The 22691-nt window shown below is 41.8% G+C and overlaps 1 protein-coding gene across 7 annotated transcripts in view; it reads right to left on the reverse strand.

Annotated features, from left to right (window-relative positions):
• Positions 1-22691, reverse strand: part of LOC102490674 (uncharacterized) — a 321768-nt gene that overhangs the window by 193377 nt on the left and 105700 nt on the right. For 5 of the 7 annotated variants that reach the window (XR_003550981.1, XR_335913.2, XR_335912.2 and 2 more), the window contains exon 3: positions 20921-21229. The gene's annotated coding sequence lies outside the window, so the exon portion shown is untranslated. Of the gene's footprint in view, positions 1-4740; positions 4862-17151; positions 17383-20920; positions 21230-22691 lie in introns of those variants that run through there. The other 2 variants (XR_335914.3, XR_003550982.1) reach the window with 2 other exon arrangements.

The raw sequence follows: 22691 nt of genomic DNA on the forward strand, positions 1-22691 counted from the left end.
AACTCACACTGGGTGCTTGTGAGTGTATGCCCAAAATCCCGAGAGGAGAATGAAGGACTGTGGCATGGTCATCCCCCTAGGGGGTGATTTCTCACTTTCTGTCTCTCTGTCTCTTGGTGAGTGCACATGCCCTGTGGCGAAAAATCTCTCAAAAACAAAAAATGTGAAGCCAAAAATATTTGAATGACTTCTCTAAGATCAAATAGAGGGCTGAGCTAGGATTCATATCAAGTCTAGTTGAATTCAAGGACCCTGTTGATTTCACCATTGCACTTAATGTATCCACATATGCATACAATTTAAGAACTGAAGGCATTAGTTATATTTGTATATGCACATGTTTATAAATATGAGTATTCAGTAAGTACACATATACATTGATGGTAGTGAAGCTTTCTGGCCTCAAAGGGTCAGAGACATCGTATTTGTGTCAATATACATGCCTTCAATACACACTGATCTAATAACCTCCAAAATGTACCACCTTCCATAGACATTTCAGAGTGTATTTGAATATTGCCCCCTCTCCCTATCCTTGTCTCAACCCCTCCCTCACTCAATATTTCACCAATGGAAATCTTCATACCCCTCAAAGCCCAACGCACATGTTATTTTTTCTTAAAAACAAAACAAAACAAAACAAAAACCACTCTCATTTCTCAGAATTAATGGCTTTTTATTTTTGTTTTCCAAATTTTCCAAATATCTCACTTAGGACGCCTATTACCATTAGTTTTGCTTTGTTTTGTTTTTTGACAGTAGATTGTTTGTTTCTCCTTCTTCCTTGGACCGTGTTGTAGACATTTTTGGGTTTTACCTTCACAACATCCAGTCTCCTGCCTTTGGATATATGTATCCCAAGTTTCCTTTGGTGAGCTACCCCTCTTCCAGATGCCATCACTGTGGTTAGGTTAGGTCGGAGCTATCTCCCCTGAAACTCTGGGATTGGGCATGTGACCAGGCTTGGCCACATCCTGACCTGGATTCAGTGATTGACTCAGGACTGGGCCTATGACCCAGTCACAGCCGATCAAAGATAATCCTTAGAAATTGTAATGAGGAGGAAACAAACAAACAAAAAAAATGCTGGGAGTGGTGGAGAGTGGGAGTCTTTTTCATAAAATGTGAGCCAAGTAATATAAAATCAGAGCTACCATATCGGCCAAAGTGTAAATAGGAGTAGAAAGACTCAAAAAAAGCCAAATCTTGATGACTTTTGCTTGATCCACTGGGTTTAGCCAGTGCTACCCCAGATTTTCTAAATACTTCAGCTGATATATTTAAGTTTTCAGATACTTTCAATCAAAAAAATAAATACATAAAATCCCTAGCTATAATTACCTAACAGAGCATCTGGAGTACTGGAAATGCTCAGAATACAGTCCTTGGACTCATTAAATACAATCCTTGCAGACTGACATTTGCTCATGTGTCAAGGTCCTAAAACCAAAATTGAGATCAGGTTTCACCTTTTTCCATTTGGATTTAAGACAGTACTTGAAGTGTATTTGCTAAAGACAGACAGAACTTGATGTTCTCCTCCAGCACAAGGCACAAGCAGAGGGAAGTGCATTGTGGTTAAATAATGCATGAGGCAGCAAGGGCTGAGCCTGATGTTTTCAGGGTGTTGAAAATCAATGTTAAGCCTGATGATTTTTTTTTTTTTCCAACTCATCTGCTAAACTGCTCCTGTGGATTATTTGACAGTTTCTCTGGGTGGATTTTGGGGGATGAATGTTCAGTATACTGACTGTAGGAATAATATGGGCACTTTCTAAGTGTCCTGTTACTGTTCTTTATCCAAAGTCATGTGTTTGGGGGGATTCTTTTCCAGCAATAGTAGATCATAACAGTTTACACCCAATGCCATTCTCTTAGTTTTCACCTAACCTAGCCCACAAAAATGGGCTCACAGGAGTCACACTAGGGAATTTCACAACCAGCTGTGCCCGGAGTGGGAACTTAAAGTGGGCTGGGTCATTTTGCCCCAGGAATCTGGAATTAGAGCTGAGATAGAGAACAGAATGGATTCAGTCATTCCATGTGGTTGAAACTACAACATGTGGCCTTGGGAGGTGTGTGTCGGCATTTGTCCCCACTATGTGGAATGAGGAGTAGAGAATGTGAGTCTGCCAAGACAAAGAAATGAACAGATGTATAGACAGAAGCAGAGATGAGAGGGTGTTCTCCCCGGATCCTGCCATTCCTCCAGTTGCCTAATCTAGTCTGTTCTGAGCCCTTACTACATTTCTGCTCATAATTCCTTTGGGAGACCTCTGCATCTTTACACTAGATCCTGATTTTTTTTTTTTAATTAATCTAACCTAATTTGGTATCTGTTCCAGGCAATCAAAAAAGGAAAAAAAGAGACCAGCAGTTGGCGTAATGGCATTGTCACTGGATTCCCATGTAGTCAGCCGCGGTTCAAGTCCCAGACCCGGTGTCTTAAGCTCGCGCTGGACGCGTGTGCATGCATGCCCAAGATCCCAAGAGGAGAATGGAGGAGAAGGGATTGCGGTGTGGCCATCCCCCCTGGGGGGTGATTTCTCGCTTTCTGTCTCTCTGTCTCTCTCTGTCTGTCTGGCGAGCACATGCACCCTATGGCAAAAACCTCTCCCCCACCCCCCCAAAAAAAAGAAAAGAAAAAAAGGGGGGTAGAATTCATATATTGGCCCAAAGTTTCTTTATATGAGGAATTACCTAGGCAAGAAGAAATATCCCAGTTGAGAGAAACAAAACAAAACTGAAATCATCATGAAGGGTTGGCAGTAGTCATCCCAGAATCATTAAAGAGACATCTCTCACCTCTGAGAAGAAAAAAATAAGGCTTCTCAGGTGGCCAGCTGTACAGAACTGAAATAGCATGGACCTGCTCCCATAGCTGCTGGAAGTGAATTCCTGTCTGAAGTCTTCAGCCTGCAGCTGAGCCATGAAATGTATTCCCAGTTAAAAATTCTTTACCAAGTTCCATCCCATGACTTCATAAAGTCATCTGCACACACGCGCAGCTCTCAAGCTGAGATGTGTTTGCATCAGTGCTGACATGTAGACAAGTGTTCAGATTGGCCATTAAGTAAATGCCCCTTACAAGTATGGGGCACATCTGGTGGCTTGACAGCCTGGCCCGGCCCCTATACAGTTGGAAATCCCCAGCCTGGCTCGTTAGGAGAAACAGGCACAATTACTATGTCAAAACAAATTAGTATTGTATTCTGCCATTGCAGTTGCTTATTGGCATTTGATGAAGCGAACGAGATTTTAGGTTATGAAATCTGCGTTTCCTCCTTGTCTTTGTTTCACAGATACATGTGGCATAATGTGGATGAGCAATATCTGGCCAATTCTTTCTAACCCATGAATGAATTGGCATCCTCATCACCAATTCTACTCCTGCTATTATTTTTCTTGTCAGTGTGCTGAGCAAATGAGCCGTTGAAAACAATAATAGGAAACGTGTGCCTTTACACACACACACACACACACACACACACACACACACAGAGGACCTTTCCCTTACTTTGGTTGTAAGATGATTATCTACGTTACTTGACATCCTTTTGAAATATCTGGATACAAGTACAAACATTACGTTAATGAAATTGACAGATGATACTAAATTGGGAAATGCTGTGTTCATTATTAAAGATGATGGTGGATCAGGTGGCCCGCTTCCAAACAGCATCGTATCAGATGAGAGGGAAGGATGAAGGAAAGAAAGTTATGTTTGCGAGGAAGTGAAAGGAGCTATAAAAATAAAAATGGATCGAAAGCCCAGATGTAGCACGAGTAGTGGAAAGGTGAGCCTTTAAAACTTATCCACCCAACATGGACATGAATGTTGACCAATTAGAGACCCACCTACACTGGGAGTTGAGAGCTAAGCTATTTTTAGCTCCACAAGCAGAGGCATTGTGTCTCAGAACAGATAGTCTTTTCTTCCAAAACTTTAATAAGACCGCACCTGGCATAGGGTGTTCAGTTCTGGAACTGTACCAGAAGGACATACAAAAAAAAAAAAGGCTTATATGTATAATTTCTGGCTTCCCTCCAATCCCCAGGAAAGAAACAAATAGGTACCTCTATTTGTTAGCAATTTCTAATATTGCATTAGCTGGTTTTGTTGATTTGGATCATCCTTGAGTGTCTCTAAAAGAAATGTGAGTGCCTAGTAGGTAAGTACCCCAAAAGGAACATATCAAACCTCAACTCTAGGGCCTTCCCTTTAGGCAAGCAATGCACAGGGAACAGGATTTCGCATAGCCCAGACCAGGTGGCTTGAAAAACTCACAAACTCTTTCCTGTGTACGTACACATGTGCCTAAAATCCTGAGAGACAGAAAAATGGGGGAAAAGAGTTGTGTCGTGACCATGCACCACTGGGAAGGGGTAGTTCTCTCTGTTTAGTAAAAGCACTATGCTCTGACAAAAATAAAACAAAATCCCAAACTCTGCTCTCCTTCCTCATAACTTGCCTCCACCATAACTTGCCCTTCCTTTGTCTTCTTCATCTCAATTATCGGAATTCCATTCCCACCTTTACTCAAGCTTCGGCGTGATCCTGGACTCCATTCTTGCTTTTAAACTACACACCCCATATATCTACAGGTTCTGTTGACTCTAGCTTCAGAATAGATCCAGAGTCTGACCATGTCTCAGTCTCCCTCGCCATCACACTCATCCAAGCCACCAGGTTCTCTAGAATCACGTCACTTCTCTTCTCAGATGTCTCCAGCGGCTTACCACATAAGGCTGTAAAGGCCAAGAAGACCGGATAGGATCTTCTGTCCCTTCCTTCTCTGATCACATCTTCCTCTCCTCCTGCTTTGCTCACTCAACTCCACACACTGGTCTCCATGCGTTCCTGTATGTGCCAGGAAGATTCCAGTTATGTTCCCACACCAACTATCCCCTCTGCCTGAAATCCTCTTGCCCATGGTTCACTCCCTCAGGTCTTTACTCCAGAATCACTTCTGCAGTGAGTCCTTTCCTAACTGTTCTCTGAAAATTGCAACCCACATTCATACCACACGTCCCTTCCCCCTCCCCATTTTACTTTCTTCCCTGTGCTTATAATCAGTTCACAGACTACATATTTTGCTTATTCGTTCATTGTTTGTCTCTCTCCTGATGCACACAGCTAGACTACACCATTCTGCTGTCATTGCTGTCTTATTTTATTACCACATCTAGAACGATGCCAATTGTACTGAAATGGCTCCATAAATATTTTCTGGAAAGCTGAATGCAACTTGGCACCTGTTGTCATATTGGCGATCATTGAAATAACTTTCATCATTGAAATACTTGCTTGGGTCTGGTCTATGCCCTGGTGGTTAAGGCAGCCAGATCCCACAGGACCAATCTACTAGATCCAGCGACTTGAGAAACACACTGGGCATGTGTATTTGCATTTCCCTGAAAGGAGGGAGAGACAGAAGAGAAGGGCTTGGGGGTACTTCCTCCTCTCTTGTCTCTCTGTCTCTCTCTGGTGAGTGCATGCACCCTCTAACAAAAACCAAACCCAAAACCTTCATTGAAGTTAGTAAATTCTGAAAAAATAACAAGCCCCTCTACATCTGAAAGATAGACATGATTTTAAAGTAACTTCCTTAGCATGTACAGTGTGATTTCCACTCAGAAGTTAAATAGCATTTTCCAGGCCGCACCATCTGTAGCTAGAATGCTGCTCTCTCTATATATGTATTTTTTTTTAATTTGCTAAAGGAATTAAATTTTCTATATTCACCAGAGAGAGGCAGAAAAAGAGAGAAGGAAAGTGAAAAAGCATCCCCACAGCTTTTCATGCCTCAATCCTTTCTCCATTTCTCCTTTTGGGATTTCAGGCATGCATGCATGCACACATAGCCAGTGTGTTTCTCAAGCCACAGGATCTGGGACTTGAACCACACAATTGACCACATGGAATCCAGTCATGTTAACCATCATGCCACCAACTGGCCTACTCTAGTATTTTATTTATTTATTTTTTTGAGAGGTTTTTGCTATAGGGTGCATGCGCTTGCCAGAAAGACAGAGAGACAGAAAGCGAGAAATCACCCCCCGGGAGGATGGCCACACCGCAATCCTTTCTCCTCGTGGGATCTTGGGCATGTGTGCACATGTGCCTGGTGTGAGTTTAAGCCACCAGATCCGGAACTCGAACCACGGTTGACACATGGGAGTCCAGTGACTTAGCCATTACACCAACTACTGGCCCCTACTCTATGATTTTTTTTTAATCACAAGGAATGTATTTATAGAAGTATGCAATTGGTAAGGTAAAAGGACCTTTAAAAGCAAAGTGCAGCTCAGACATGTGGAAAGAGTACTGACTGGAATTCGACACTGTCGACACGTCAGACAGTGCTCCTGGAGCTTTCTGTGCCAACTTGTTTAGCACTCACCACATTTAAGAGGGAGGAACTAGTGTTTTTGTTCCCATTATATACATGGTAAAGCCCTGGCAGAGAACACAGGAGTGATTTGCCTAAGGTCTAATACCTCTTAGAGATGGTAGGATAAACTCAGACAGACCAGGCTTCAGAGTCCATTTTCTTAGGCACCAGGCCAGAGTTGTTGAACGTTTTGGTCTTAGGAACACCTTATACTTCTAAAAAGTACTGAGGAGCCCTTGGGCTAGCAGATGGCGTGGAGGTTAGGGCAGCTGGATCCCACATGGCTTACCGCACCATTCACTATTCAAGTCCTGGACCTGGTGGCTTGAAAATCGCACTGGGTGCATGTTCATGCATGTCAAAAGTCCTAAGAGGAGAATGAAGAAGACGGCATTGAAGTGAAACCACCACCCCCCTGTGGGAGTGGTTTCTTACTTTCCTTCTGTCTGTCGCTCTCCGGGAAGTACACATGTCCCATAGCAAACTAAAAAAAGAAAAAATTAAGGACCCCAGAGAGCTTTGTTTATGTGTATTAAACTTACCGGTACTTACTATATTCTTACTAAATTAGAACTAAGCAGTGCTATAAATATTTTTTAAAGTTTAAAATATTTCTTCAGTAACTCATTTAAAAATAGTAAAACTCAGTCTATGTTAACATAAATAATATATTTTAAGAGAAATAATTATATTTCCCTAAACAAAAAACACTCCCTAAACAGAACACACTACGACTGTTTTCTTTTTAATGTCTGATTAATAGATGACAGCTTGATTACTATATCTGTTTCTGCCATCAGTCTGTTATATGTTGTTTTGATAAAAGTATATGAAGAAAATATCATATACTTATCACAGATACATAATCAGAAAAAAAGGAAAATAGTTTAATAGTGTTTTAAGATCATCGTAGCCATTTCATCATTAATAGTACACAAAACCTGACAGGTGATATTTTTATAAAGGTTAGTTATAGTGTGGATTCTAAAACTTTATCAATGAATGTTTTATAGTCTAATATAGTAAAATCCATGGATGATTTTGTACAGTTCTTTTTTAATAATTATTTTTTATCCATGCATGATTTTTTTATAAGTATGCACTGGACACTTGGAAGATACTAGTTCACTGATATTTGTAGCTCTTCCCCAAAATTTTTAAAAAATTAGTCTGTTAATGTCAGCACTACTCTTAGAAAGGCTTTATGGATTGGAGAGCTCACAAATTCATGGTGGCAGATACATGTTTTCTAAAATAGTAAGTTTTTCTTGGAAACTCAATTGTGGGCCAGCATGTAACCCGGTGGTAAATATGGCTAGATGCCATATGGCTGATGGCACAGTTCAAGTCCCAGAACTGGCAGCTGGTCATATATGTGTGCATGCACAAAATACAGAAAGAAGGGAGAGATGGAAGAGATGGAATTGCATTCTGACCCTTCCCCATGGATGGGGTGCTTTCTCACTTTCTCTCTCTCTCTCTCTCTCTCTCTCTCCCTCCCTGTGCCTCTGTGAGCACACATGCCTTCTGAGAAATTAAAAAGAAAACTCAATTGTATTATTGGCAATAATTACTTTTAGTTATTATCCCAGATGCCTTTATGATCATTGATACATATTTATAGACATTGACTTCCCATTTCAGCTATGTTTTTGCCTTTTACAACTTTATTTATGTTACTGTTGGGTCATTAGAAAAGTCATGAAACATTTTTGCATAGAAAAATGCATCATGACTCTCCCAATGACCTAATAGTATGGCTGCTGTTATTTCAAGGAGCAAAGTGGCCAGTTTAGTAATCCCACTGGTTAAAGTCCTGGATAATAACTGGAAGTAGTTAAGAGGAATTGTTAAGAATATATGGCCTGTATTTGACTCATGAATATGCTGTACACTAGCTGTATGACCTTGTACAAGTTCTCTGAGCCTGAAGTCTTCATACTTAAAATTGGATAAGAATAGTACCTATTGGAGCCAGCAGGTGGTGTGGTGGTTAAGATGACTGGATTCCCACATGGCCAACTGCCATTTAAGTCCCAGACCTGGTGGCTTGAAACTCATGCTAGGCATGTTTGTGTATGAGCCCAAGATCCTGAGAGGAGAATGGAGGAGGAGGGATTACGGTATGGCTATTCCTACTGAGGGGTGATTTCTCACTTTCCCTCTCTCTGTATATGTCCCTTCCTTTCCAGAAAGTGTATGTGCCCTATGACAAAAAACTAAAAGAAAGAAAGAAAGAAAGAAAAGAGGGAACAGCAACTACCTTAGTAGTTTGAGACTAATGCACACACAGACATATACTTAGTAAAGTAAGAGCCCAAAGAAAGTGCTCAGATAACAACTACTTGCCATTATAATAATGATGATGATTGTCATTATCTTCACATTTCAGCTCACTACCACTTTCTTAAGGAAGTCTTTTCTGACCCGCTAATGAAAATGCCCCATTGTAACCCCTCCTTCATTGGATTTACTATAACTGCAGTGTTATATTCTGATACATGATTATTTGATGCAAGTTTGTTGTACACACCAGGCTCCAAGCTGAATGAAGACACCCTCCAGCGTCTATTTTGCTAACCATTTTATACCCAATACCTGGCACAGAGCCAGTACAAAGCATATTTCAATAAACACTTAGTGAAAGAATAAATGAAAGAATTTATTTACTAGCTTGGCAAAGAATAGTTTTATTCCATTGTATAATTTTTCTGAACATCTTCTAGCACACATAAAGTATCTGTGGACCAGTAGCCTAATTTGGAAGCTTATTGGAAATGCAGGATCTCGGGCCTCATACCTGACCCACAGAACCAAAACATTCAACTTAACAAAATCCCCAGGTAATCCATATGCTCATTAAAGTTTTAGGAGTACTAACTTCTGCCTACTCTTCACTAATCCCTCAGAGGGGAATGAGAAGGGGAGGGAAAAGAGAGAGAAAGAAGAAAAGATGATCACCATATTTCCTTGGTACAATTGCATTCCTATCCACAATTCCAGGTCTCATTAAATTCCCAATACAAACATTATTACAAGTATCACTTTCTGAAAACCAGCTGCCTTTTTTTCCAGTCCCAGCTAGGCTGTTCTTATTTCCTATTCACATATGATTTTTTTCCAAGAGACTATATTGGCTTCAGTTGAATAATTTGTTTCAGAGATTTTTACATCCTAAAATATTCTCTGGAGGAGACAGAAACACCATCTGTGCCCACTCTTGGAAATACAGCCAGAATTAGGGGTGTCATTTTACTTATGGAGTTCCAAAATTTGAATGTCTGTTTGTCCACAACCTCAGAAGAGAGAAAAACATACAACCAAATGTATTACAGTACCAAAACAGTATTTCAGCAGCCCAAAGAGGTTTATAAAAATATACATGGTACCCATTTGACCCCTGAAAAAATTACAGCCTAGGATTTTAATTGAAAGGTTATTATTTTTAGGATTTATTCCCATTGTGCATGGTCAAGCACATCTGTCATTGGATAATGATATGCAAGAGCTCCAAAGGATTCCATACATGGTTCGTTTTCCTATGATCACTCATTTGTGTGGGATCTGACTTCAGACTTCTCTTTGCTCTAGTGTCCTTTGATCCCAAGGGAAGAAATGGGCCTGGACAGAAGCCAAACCCATTTCAGTCAATTAGGCTCCCCTATGTATGCATGGACCTGGGAAGACCTGAATTGAAGAGCTGATGGTCAGCAAATGGCATTTTAATGTACCACTATATGTTTTCTCATAGCTTCTTGTTCGCCTAGGACTCTCCTCCCATTAAGTCTCTCTTCCAACTTCTGCAGATGTAGGAAATGCCTGCTCTGAAAAATGCCTGCTGCTGAATCCATACAATCAGCCTCTGTAGGATCAACCCCTAAACCCACTAGAGTAGATCCAGCCCCGTGGTCATGGAATCCCCTCTCCTAACTTTTCAGAGTCATAGGCATGGACACATGTTGAGAAGAGGATGACTGGAGTTGGGATCATCCAAGATAGAAACCCAAATGGAAATTAGAGCTTTCCTGTTGGTCTAGTATAACTAGAAGACAAGGGACCCAAATGGGGCCTTTCTCTCCATGGTCATGTCAAACATAGTATTACTGATTGATTGGATAAGGACAGTCACCAGGCAAATCCAGGATAATATAAAGAAATAGGGCTTCCAAATTATGTAGCTCAGAATTTCAATCCTGGCTCTCACACTTGCTAGCTATGCTTCCTTCAGAAAAATGTATTTTATTACCTGAGCTTGATTTTCTTTATCTTCAAAAAACATAGGCCCAGCCTAGGTGGTATGGTCACTAGCAAACTGAACCGCAGTGATGAAAGCCATATGGGTGGCTGGGAGTTTAAATCCCTGGGCTGGCTTGACAATGTAGCAGGTGCATGCATGAGTGCCCAGCATCCTGACAAACTGGAGGGTGGAAAAACGGCTCTACAATGTGACAGAACTCTGTGGAGGGTGCTTTCCTCTCTTTCTCATGCATGTGTCCTCTATCATGAATAAAATTTTTAAAAAAGAAAAAAATGGCTAATAACATCCCTATTATATTAGATCAACAGGAAAGTCATGATATGTTTTTCTGTTTTTCCATGCAAAAATGTGTCATGACTTTCCTGACAACCCAATATGTGCGGTTTTGTGAGGATTAAAGGTGATGTGTCACAGTCTATCTAGTGCATAGCAACTCTAGAGAAGTACTGATTGCCCTCTCCTTTTCCCACTTCTCTGCTTAGTGTATCATGATGTACTTTATTTGACCTCAAAAATGCAGATGGAAAAAGAAAAGAAGATATGGGGAAGAGCAGGAGAAAAGAAAAAAGAGGAAATGTGAGTTAGTATCTATCTGCAAGCATGACTTACAACTTGGGTGTTAGGTCAGTACCATGACCTGGTGGTTAAGACAGCTGGTTCCCACATCACTGGTTGTATGGTTCAAGTCCTAGCCCCAGTGGCTTGAGAAACATGTTAAGCACAAGTATGTGCATGTCTAAAATTTTGACAGGAGGAAGAGACAGAGGAGAGGGATTGTGAGGTGACTAGTTCTCATGGGGGGGGAGGTGCTTTCTCCTCTGTCGCTGTCTATCTGGAGAACATATGGACTCTGTAGCAAAGAAAGAAAGAAACTTGGCTATAAAAATAGCTATACCTCTTTTTTTTTGAAGAGGTTTTTGCTAAAGGGCATGTGCGCTCGCCAGAGAGAGAGACAGAGACAGAAAGCGAGAAATTAACCCCCGGGGGGATGGTCACACTGTAATCCCTTTTCCTCCATTCTCCCCTCAGGATCTTGGGCATGCATAGACATACACCTGGCATGAGTTTAAGCCACTGAGTCCAGGATTTGAACCACAGTCAACTATGTTGGAGTCCAATGACACATCAATTATGCCAACTGCTGGTCCCCAAAATAGCCATGCCTCTTGAAGTAGTGGTAAAAGCAAATCACTTTCCAACATATACTGTACTATAGACTTGTTATTTTAATTTTTTTCCCCATTAGCTATTTGATAAATGTCATTGGTGGGCTAGTAGGTGTCATGGTGGTTAAAGCACTAAACTCCTAAACTGGACTATGGTTCAAGTCCCAGAATGGGTGGCTTGAAAAACACACCAGGGGTGTTTCCAATCCTGAGGGGAGAATGGAGGAAAAGGGATTGTAGTGTGGCCATCCCTCCTGGGGGTTATTTTTTTACTTTCCCTCTCTCTGACTGTCTCTAGCAAATGCACATGGCTTATGGCAAAAACCTGGGGGGAAAATCCACTAATGTCTCTCCCACATTATTGCCATTCAAGTAAACTCTTTTTTCTGCCATCTAGACGTTTCGTTATGTGTCCAAACCACAGCTCAGGAAGAGGACTGCTGTAGCTCATTACAGCTTGATCCTTCCTCTGATGGCTTTGGGATCTAGTCCTAAGAAGCCATCTCCTTGCCTTCATACTCAGGCTGCTTTATCAGAGAAGCAATGTCAAGAAGAGGAAAACACTTCAGGAGATTGATGGGGAGTCAAGAAAGGAGCCTTAATCCATGGGGTTCTTGGCACCAGTCTTCACAGACAATCTCTAAATTGTAGCCAAGAGAGACTACCAGGCCTTATTTCTCTAGACAATGGAGTTTCAGAAACTAAAAGTCCAGGCAGATGGGAAGGGAATCCTACAGTCCTTTGGGGCACTGCTGATGGATGAAGTTGGCTTGCCTGGAGTTAGGGCAAGAGAGATGAGCTGTGTAGAATAAGAAACTAAATTAAAATTTAAGAGTAGTTCAGCAGCTATGAGCTCATTCACGTGCTCTCTGATCAGGCATTCTATGAAGCGTCTTTGGAAAGTTCATGAAAAGTGTGCGTTCTAAAACAAAAATGCATGGATATTAAACATTCTGCACCAAAATAAATACTTTAATTGGATTTTCCATGAATATTTTGAAGTTTGTTTCTTAAGTTCCTACTGACCTTGAATTTTACACTGCTTAAAACATTTCCACAGACACTTCAGGTGTTTTCATACTTTCATATCAATAGCCGCAGTCTCACCATGCTTCAGTTTTATGAAAAGTAGCAAGACCTATCTGTTGACTTATTTTCATCCTGGTCCACAGTTTATGCTCCCTGTAAGTTTTTTAACACAAGGTTTGGTAAACCATAACTATTCGTTAGAATCACCTGAGGATCTGGTGCTCCCTCTCCTCAATTAAATCTGAATCTTTGGGAGCCAGATAAAGGCATTAGGATTTGTTTCTGAAGATTTTTAAGTGATTCTACTGTGAAACTAGGGCCTATTACAGTTACTCACACTGCTAGGACATGGTGCTCCATAGGCTAGGACTACTTGGGTGACCCAAGTTCGAGTTCTGATCCAACCTTAAGGCCAGGTGTGGTGGTGCACACCTACAGTCCCAGCTCCTCAAGAGGCTGAGGCAGGAGGATTGTAATATGATGAGACTGTCTTTAAACATACTAAATGATGGGACCAGCAGTTAGTGAGTTAGTGTAATGGCTATGTTGCTGAACTCCCATGTAGTCAACCACAGTTCGAGTCCCGGACCCGGTAGCTTAAACTCACGCCAGGCGTATGTGTGTGCATGCCCAAGATCCCAAGAGGAGAATGGAGGAAAAGGGATTGCGGCATAGCCATCCCCCCAGGGGGGTGATTTCTCACTTTCTATCTCTCTGTCTCTCTCTGTCTTTCTGGTAAGTGCACAAGCCCTATAGCAAAAAAACCTCTCCAAAAAAAAAAAAAAACATACTAAATGATAATGATAATGATAATGTGATATCCAATTTGACAACCAGAGTCACAGTTTAAAGGTGATATGAGGGGAATGGGAATGATTAGACCAGACAAGATAGCTCAAGCAGAATTCTTGTTACTGATTGGTCCTTGTACTGGGAAACTTAGAGAAGCAGTACAAAAGCTCTCTGTAGCTTTTTGCATGTTCTATGAAATGTTTAATGTATAGTGAAATTTGCTTAAGGTGAGTGTTAAGTATCTTAAGCAAGCCCAGAACCTGATCTTTTTCTTAAATCTTCACAGACATTTATGCCCGCATTCTCTGTACCAGGCATGATGCTAGTTGCTAATGATAGAGTGATGGTGGTGTTAGTATTATTATAACCAGCATTAACAACTAACATTCACTAAGTGCCTTCTGGCCAGATACTGTGCTAAGCTCTGTACATTTAACCATCCCATAAACACTGAGGTAAATATTATTAGCATTTCCTTCCTATGGATGAGATTTAAAGAGGTTAAATAACTTGCCTGAGGTTACACAGCTAGCATATGTCTGCAGTAAGGCTTTAAGTCAGGGATATGAAATCCTATTTGGCATGCAGTGATGAACTAGGGAAATAAGGCAGGTCTCACTTTTTAGTTTTTAATTATTATTCTATTGTGGCATCTGCAGAACTAACACAATAGTAAGCCCATGATATTTTATATAAAATACTTGCTGAATTTGACACTTTCCTGCCTTCTCAGCCTGGTATGAAAAATAGATACAGGGTGATTATAAGTATAATGTATTAGTGGATGCCTGGAATTCTATCAGAATACAAATAAGGAGGGAATCCATTTAGCTTAGGTAGAGAGGATGGTGTCAGGGGAGGCTTAACAATAGGAAAGAGTATTTCTTGGAAGGCTTTAAAGACCAAATAGGAGCCTGTCAGACAGAAAAGGAAGAAAAATGGAGGGAATAGAAGGACCAAACACACAAGCATGAAAACAGGAGGCCTTCTGGAGAAATCAGTCTGTATCAGGGTTCTCAAAGTGAAGTATGCATTGGAATCACCTGGAGGCTTGTTACAACACAGAGTTTTGGGCCAAATTCCCTGGGGCTCTGGATTCAGGCTGGCTGTGTGAGACTGAGTATTTACATTTCTAATGAATTCTCAGGGGTTGCTGGTTTGTCTTGTCCAGGGACCACACTTTGTTGAGAGCCCCTGGTTTCTAAGAATCATCAGGAAACCCCCACAGCTTGTGTATATGAGGCAGGCCAAGGTCATATAAGATTGCACCAAAAGAAAATTCCCTGAGGAGATGAGGATTTCTTCTTTTCCTGCAAGGAGTGGTGGTTAAATTTTACTGTTAGTTTTGGGAGCAATTCATATTAAAGCTGTCCAGTGGGAGGAAACGGAGAAACCACAACTCGAGACTGAAACGAGGAAACCTGGGATTTTATTGCATCTCTGCCCCATCCTTGCCCCTATTCACAGGCTAGCGGGCCTGAGGCTAGAGGGGGTGAAACAGACTAGCTCTTTGTTGTGCGAGTGAGTGAGTGTGTCCAACTCACAGGGAAGATGGCATTTTTTTTCACAGTTCTTCCTTGATTTCTGGCCCTGTGTCTGCTGACCACAGGTAAGTTCCTGTGTTTCTCACCAAGGTGATCTGCGGCAGGCCAGGAGAGGTGAGAGGAAGTGTCAGAATGTTCTCACACAGAAATGGAGAGGGCACAGGCATGCCAGGCTAAGTTGGATGGGGCTGAGACAAGACAGCCTTGTGAAATTCTTCCTTCCCCCTCCCTTCTAATTCAATTGCTGAGTATCGCTTTTCTCCTCTTCCAGGATGGACAAACCTAAGCTACATCTGAAATGTTCCCCAACCCCTTTAAATGGGTTAGTAACTTCGATAGGTTGGCATCCAGTCCTAGGTGGGAACTAAGACAGACACCAGCCAGACTCAGAGGTCATATTTGTCAAAAAATTTCAGGCACATGAGGCATCTAACTGCGATCCCCTTTCTTTTACTAGATAACTTTGCAGGCTGACAGCCAACAACTATGTGTGCTACATTCCTGACAGGGCCCTCATACACTCACTATTCTATCAGAAATGACTGGAAAGGCTGGTATCTCCTACCAGAGACAGGGAAAAGAAACGAAGTCATGAAGTTTAGATTCTGTGCGCCATCTTTGTTTAAACGTATGGCCCAGTTCCCCATTACTCCACTACTGTTTTGCAGAAAACCTCTAGAAGCCCACTTACTTAGTCCATTTAGTTATGTGGCCAGTATAGATCTGGAGACACTTGGTTTTTATTTCAAGATTTTCATTGTCCTGCTGTTTACCATGAAGGAGACAGAGAATGACTGTCTAAAAGACAAATATTACCTGAGTCTGGTGCTGAGTGTTGTGCTAGAGGCCTGTGCTCCATTTCTTGGGGGGATGGGATTTTTATTATCAATATTATTGATGAGACACTGGCTTCCTTTTCAGAGATGAAGTATTTTTGTCATCATGTCCATTATCCCTTACAAGAACCCAATTAGGGGAGATTGCCTCAACAGAGCAGGCTGATTAAATTCACAGATTTATTGCAAAATCACATTGGGAGTTGTGGAAAATGAGTTCCACTGCTAAGCTACCTTGCTTTGGGAAAAAAAAAAATCAAGCTGTGAGCCTGTGCCTTGAATTATCCATCTATAACAGGTCATAAAATACCCATACCCTTGCATGCAGTTTACTCTTCTCCAGAGAGGCTCAGAATGCTTCTTCCAGGCTCACGTACCTCCTCAAGGGGTACGTGATGGTTTCTATGTTCATGGGACACAAGGGGAAAGTCTGACCTGGCAGCAGGGCAGGGTAGACACGGGTGTAAAAGAAGACTTTCCTTTGCAAAGCTAGCAACCAGTTCAGACAGGGAGTCTTTCTTTAATAATGTAAATGTAATCTCATTTTCCATAGAAACAAGGATAACATTTATGATGCATTCCTGACCCAAAAGCTGATGACCAAAATGTTTCTGGAATAACCACAAGCACCTCTTTAAAACTTTCTTTTCAACAAAGATATTCAAGACTCCTTCACCTTGTAGAATCTTAAGTTTCCTTTATTTAAGACAGCATTTCCTAAATTGTTTTCCACAGAAAAAGATTAAACTCACAGGATGCTCTTGAATGAAAGGGTCTCTTGGTGGGGAGGTTTGGGCAGTGTCATGTGCTACATACCTCTGAATCACCATCTTACTAGCATATTAAAACTAAGAGCGAACTCTAAATGAAGATCTGAGCCAAACATTAAGTACGTTTATGTATTTTATCTCATCAGATCTTCAAAAAGTAATACTCCAAAGTAAGCATGAATTTATCCCATTTTACACATGAGGAAACTGAGGTTCAGCATGGCTGACAGACTTGTTCAGTTAAAAAGTAAAAAGATAGGGGATGGAGCCAGGTGTCGACTCCTCTCTCATTCCCACGTCTATACTCTGAAATTGCCGAAGTTTTATCACTTTCCTACTAACTATATTCTCACAGTGCTGTTCATGTATTTTATTTTCATTGTTGCCTTATTACAGAATTAAGTCCATTCTTAACTGTACCATTTGTTCATCTTTTGCTGGTATCTTAAATTCTTTTTCATGTCATTCCGTGGAACCAGATTGATGTCCTTGTAGGCACTATCTTCCCCTAGCATCAGGCTTTCCTGCTCCCATCTCATTCGGCCTTCCGTAGCTGCTTCAAGCATGCTTTAATGGATTTTCATCTGTATTTCTGACAGTTTATGGATAAACAAAGATGTAAGGGAAGACAGGATGTGACTGAGTTTATTTACCTTGCCTTTGGCAAGGGAGGCTTTGTCCGTAAAATGAAAGCCAGTAAAAAGTAAAAGTAAGATAAAAATGATTCTGAGCATTCATAGTTAGCCTTTGTGCTGTTTGGGATTTGTATTTCTTGTTCCATTGGGATCTTAGTAACTAGTAGGTGGTAAGTTATTTTATCTGAGAGATGAGAGAGAGAGAAACAGAGAATGATTTTGTATCCTTCTGTTTCACCCTAAAGAAACCGTTCATTAAACCTAGGAATCATATTGTCCATTAATGACCTTATCAAAACGTGTACTTGCTCAGGAAGTGGGCCTTTTGAGAGTGGAAAGAAAAGAATGTGAGTTAATAGCATTGGCCCCACCTTCACAGGGGCAGAGCCCAAAGGTAAAAGGAGTGATGTCTGTGGTTCCGTAAGATTGCACATGAAACCTAATCTCCTCCGTCATGCTTGACCCCAATTAAGTTGGCCTCCTTGTATATGTCTGTGTTCTCTAAGAGCCCACATGTGATAGGATTTACCCTCCCTTTGCCCCCTTGATCAGTCAGGATTTAATTTAATGAGCACCTACACTGTACTCAGCATTTCTTTTATACCCAAGCAAGTGCCCTGTATGGCTTGCATAATGTTGAAGGAAGTGTTTTTTGGTTCTTTTTTGTTGTTGTTTGTTTGTTTGTTTTTATTGTCAAGACTGCTTAATGCGCTCTATGAATTGTTTTCTTCTACTTTCATAGTAGTCTTACAAGGTAGAAACTAGGTCTGGTTATCATACAAAAGACTGCACTGAGTCTGAGAAGAAATGATTTCTGGAAGAACCCTCTTTATTAACATTTTAAAACCAAACTTTTTTTTTTTTTTGGAGAGTTTTTTGCTATAGGGTGTGTGCGCTCGTCAGACAGACAGAGAGAGACATAGAGACAGAAAGCGAGAAATCACCCCCCAGGGGGGATGGTCACGCCACAATCCCTTCTCCTCCATTCTCCTCTCAGGATCTTGGGCACGCACGCACACGTGCCAGGCGTGAGTTCTAAGCCACCGGGTCCAGGACGCGAATCGCGGTCGACTACGTGGGAGTCCAGCGCCATAGCCATTACGCTAACTGCTGGTTCCCAAACCAAACTCTCTTTTCTTAAGCTTTTTCTTTTTTTTTGAGAGGTTTTTGCTATAGGGCGTGTGCGCTCTCCAAAAAAGACAGAGAGAGACAGAGAAACAGAAAGCAAGAAATCACCCCTTGGGGGAGATGGCCACGCCGTAGTCTCTTCTCCTCCATTCTCCTCTCGGGATCTTGGGCATGCACGCACACGCACCCGACATGAGTTTAAGCCACCGGGACTCGAACTGCGGTCGACTAGATGGGAGTTCAGTGACATAGCCTATTACACTAACTGCTGGTCCCTTTTTTAAGCTTCTTTTCGATTTGCCAGAAGGCATGGTCACTCACCAGAGAAAGACAGAGAAAGAGAGAGGAAAACAAGAAAGCATCCTCCACCTATCCCTGCCCCCCTAGGGGATGGTCATGCTGCAATCTCCTCTGCTCCATTGCTCCCTCCTTTCAGGATTTTGGATACAGACACACACAGCAACATGCTTCCTAAGACGCCAGGTCAGGGACTCAAATTGAGTAGTCAGTCATGTAGGATCCAGCCTCCTTAACTGGCTAGCCCTAAGAGCTAACTCTAATGAGGATCTGGAGTAAGGGATGTGGCAGGGACACTAATCTCACTCCCTGGAATCCTAAAACCGGAACCTTTTGCAACTATCAGATATCCTTGTCTCCCACATTATAAAACAAGTGAATGGAGACTTCTCTACTAACTATACTGTTCTTCTCAAGGACTAAATGGGTTTTGTTTCAGAAATGTACATAAAGAAAAATGTTTGATTCATGTATTAAAATTGAGTGTTATTATTAACCAGGTAAGTGGGACCTCCAGTGCTGCTAGGGAGAAAAAAAAAAGTTCGGAGATCATTTATGTTAGGAAAAACATTAATTATATGAATATAAATTTTCCTGGGTGAAACTGCCAAGAACACCAGTGTTGCCTGCAGCCCTAACAGACCTTCTCCAGTTTGGCTGTGATTGAGATATTAGAATTTGCTCTTTATTTCCCCAGCCTTACAAAAGGCACTTGAACTGAAATGCCATTTAATTCTTTCACCTAACACATACAGTAAGCCACTTTTTAAAATGTAGGTAATCTCTCTTAATTAGGAAAATACCAAGGAAGAAGGAAATGGGGACAAGCATATTGCTTTCTTCACTAAAAGCTTTAAAAATGAAGCAGAAGCTATTCAGCAATAAAAAAGAATTGAACTATTAAACCACATAAAATGACATGGAGGAAGTTAAAATGCATATTGCTATGTGAAAGAGTCAGCCTGGAAAGGCTCTGTACTGTGATTCCAGTGATAGTCCATTCTGAAAAAGGCAAACCTATGGAGACAGTAAAAGGATCATGGGTTGTCAGGGGCTAGGAGAATGGGAGGGATGAATACGTAGGCACAGGGGATTTTTAAAGCATTGAAACTCGTCCATGTCATTCTGTAATGGCGAATAGGTGTCGTCATATATTTGCAAAAACCCAAAGAATGTACCATGGGAAGAGTGAACCCTATGCAAACTATGAACAGTAGTTAATAATAATGTTCTGAGGGCTAGCCCCATGGCCTGATGTTTAATGCAGCTGGGTTCTACAGGGCTGACCGGCAGTTTGAAAACACACCAGGTGCATGTATGTGTGTGCCCAAAATCCCTAAAGGAGGGAAGGATGGAAAAGAAAGAATTGCAATGTGACCATGCCCCCTGGTGGGTGCTTTCTCTTCTCCCTCCCTTCCTTGTCTCTGTGTCTCTGGTGAATGCACACACCCTCTAGTAGCAAAAAGAAGGAAAAAAAGAAAATAGAAATGTATTGATATTAGCTCCAATTACAACAGACGTAGCACACTAATGCAAGATCTTAGTAATTGGAAAGCTCAGCGTGGGAGAAGTGAGGAAGAGATAAGAGCTCTGCAACTTCCTCCCAATTTTTGTGTAAACCTATAAATGTTTTTAAAAAAGTCTTAATTTTTAAAAAAGTTCAAAAAAGAGGTGTACTGTTCTTAGCATCATAGCATCTCTGTAGATGATGGGGTCCCTTGGGGAGAAAAAGGAGACCTAATCCTTCAATGCATAATAACCACTCAGTGCTGGCAGGTTGTGACAACCAAGGAATATATGAAAGGTCAATTTAAACGTCTCAATGGGTTGGAAAGACAAAGCGAACTCTGTGTCACAACAGACTTCATCCCTTGGAACCCTGAGATGGCAGGAGATAAAACAATACTCTTTATCACCGGCAGATTAACCAGCAAGGACATGTTCTTTCTATTTGTCCTATAGGCTCCTAAGGACAATGGGCCTTTTGTCCTTACACCTGTTGAGGGGGAAGGAGTCCAGGACAGAGGCTTGGTGGGGTTTATGTGAGGCCACACAGTTCAGGTTTCTTACCTCCTTGCTGATGGTACATCCCATTTCATAATATGCCTTCCAGTCAAAGGAGCTTGGAGACCGAGCTCTCAGCCTTCAAAGACAAAGGAGCCAGTCCAAACTTTACTTGAAGAGAATGACAAAATACAGAAATCCTTGTCGGAAAGAAAGGCAATGAAATTGCAGCATGTTTCGACTTTCAGCCAGACATCAGGCCATGGGTTCCTGGAGGGTCTGGTTCTCTCCCTGTCCTCAGCTTCTAGCACAGCACCAGGCACAGAATAAAAGCTTGTCAGAGGCTTTCTGGATGCATAAGGCTCAAGGACTTTGCTGTGAGAAAAGAGAACAGGAAAATAGCTTGTTGAGATTGACACTGATTACATCCCACTATTTCACTAACATTTCCGGATATATCTTTTTCTGCAGGTATGTGTGTATTGATGGCTTTCTTCATTCGAAAGAATGCTTATAAATGAATCTGTTGGTTTGACTGCCGTATTTTTGCTATAGCACACATGCACTCCCTGGAGAGGCAGAAACAGGAAGCGAGAAATCACCCCCTGGGGAGGATGGCCGCACCACAACCCCTTCTCTTCTATTCTCCTCTCAGGATTTTGGGCACATATGCACATGCGCCCAGTGTGAATTTTAAGCTGCTAGGTCCAGGACTTGAACTATGATCAACTATGTGGGAATCCAGCAATGTAACCATTACACCATCTGCTGTTTCCGCCATGCCGTAATTTTCCTAAGTTTCTTTCCTCTATGAGCGAGAGGGACAGAATCAGAGAGACAGCATCCCCAGCGAAGTGTGTACTCTGCATCCACCCTCAACCTCAGCCAGCCTGGATCCTGAGCATGACGGTACCCACTGTGTTCAGCGAGGTCTCCCAGTATGAACCTGGGACCTTCTCGTGTGGGTCAGCCTTGCAGAACATTGCACTATTGCTCCGCCACTGGCCGGCCCCTTGATTGCCACGTTTCAGCAGCAGCATCTTAATTTTCTTTGGGGCAGCCAGTCTTCCCCTTATCCTTACTACGAGAATTTTAATGCTTCCTTTTGGTCTAAAGGCAGGGTCTCTGGCCTGGGCCCAGCCCATCAGAGAGCTGTTTGTCTTTGATGTCAGTGGAATTCGGAGAAGGGCATGTAAGTCAAGCTGGACCCATTCCACCTGGGGTCTTTTCTTTATTCATGATAGAGAGTGTGTGCAAATGCACGTGAGTGTGAGAGGGAGAAAGAGCAAAAGAGACAAGCACCTCTCACAGGGTCTGCTTGTGCTCCAATCCCCTTCCTCCAGTCCTCCAACCTGTCAGATATTGGGCACCCATGTATGTGCCAGGTGTGTTTCAGGCTATTGGCTGGGGTTTCGAACCTCAGTCACCATGATGGATCTGGCTTCTCTTGATAGTGTGTTACTGCTGCTCCACGGAGCTGGCCCCCACCTGAGGTTTTGCTGGCACGATTTGAAAAGAAGTGCTTTTTTTCTGCTGGTATTGATAAATTGGTAAAATGCAAGCCTAGAGTTATAAGTGCACTTCTGTGCTGCCATTTGGGACATCTTGAAAATAAAGCCAAAATAGAGAAAACTGAATTGAAAGATGGAGAGAGAATAAATCTGGGTATAAATATTTGAGCAATTTGAATGAGTCAAGATGAAAGTTAACAAGCCATCCGACTAAACGAGCCATTAAGTTTTCAGAATTTCTTTCTTTCTTTTAAGAATTTTAAAATTTGGTCTGGCTCCCGCTCTCACAGCCATTGCAGTACATTGAGCTCCATAGAGACAGCGCC

This window comes from Tupaia chinensis, unplaced genomic scaffold (assembly GCF_000334495.1).
Source record: "Tupaia chinensis unplaced genomic scaffold, TupChi_1.0 Scaffold000569_1, whole genome shotgun sequence".
NCBI classification, from domain to species: domain Eukaryota; kingdom Metazoa; phylum Chordata; class Mammalia; order Scandentia; family Tupaiidae; genus Tupaia; species Tupaia belangeri.